Genomic DNA, 823 nt, shown 5'->3' with positions numbered 1-823 from the left:
GCGGAAATCCTCAATAAATAAATAAATTAAGAAAAAAAAAAATAAAGTGTGGGCCCCAATCAAGCAGCTATAGCACCTTGGATCTTACTGTATAGTGTAGTTCCATCCTATGGATGTGTATTTGACTATGGGATTCTGCTCTGGTGTGCACTATAGAGCTCTGGTGGCTTTCTCTGGCTCTGAGCATTCTTCTATGGTTTTCTGCACACTGGGACTCAGGTTTGGTGAAACCAAAGGATAAAAATGGGCCCTGCTGTTCTGCGTATCTTGCAGCTTGGTGATGCATTTGGGGGCTTTGAATGAAAGACACTTTGGCTGCCAGTGAGATGTGCTGGTCCATATTGACAGAGAAAAGTTCATCACGCGTACGTCTGTGAAAGCATTTCTGGGGATTGCTGACTAAGGGGGAGACCCACTCTGAATGTGGGGGACACTGTCCAATAAGATGCAGGTCTCAATGGAATGCAAGGGGAAAGGGCAAAGGCCTATGAGTACAGGCACGCATGCTCTCTCTGTCCTGCTGAGTCGTTCCTTCCCCCACGAAGCACAAACACTTCTGGAGCTCCGACTCAATGCAAATCTTCTCTCTCCAGTTGTCACTTCCAGTATTTGGTCACAGTGGTTGGAAGCTGACTTAACATAGTGGGAAAGAGGGCGCTAGACCACAGGTACCTGGAGAATCAAGTCGTAAAGTCACATGAGAGTTTATTAAAAGTACTAGCCTGTCCGGGCGGTGGTGGCGCACGCCTTTAATCCAGCACTCGGGAGGCAGAGGCAGGCGGATCTCTGTGAGTTCGAGACCAGCCTGGTCTACAAGAGCTAG

The sequence above is a fragment of the Microtus ochrogaster genome, linkage group LG3, assembly GCF_000317375.1.
Source record: "Microtus ochrogaster isolate Prairie Vole_2 linkage group LG3, MicOch1.0, whole genome shotgun sequence".
NCBI lineage: Eukaryota > Metazoa > Chordata > Mammalia > Rodentia > Cricetidae > Microtus > Microtus ochrogaster.
The sequence above is the reverse complement of the archived record's forward strand: the minus strand, read 5'-3'. Positions refer to the sequence as shown.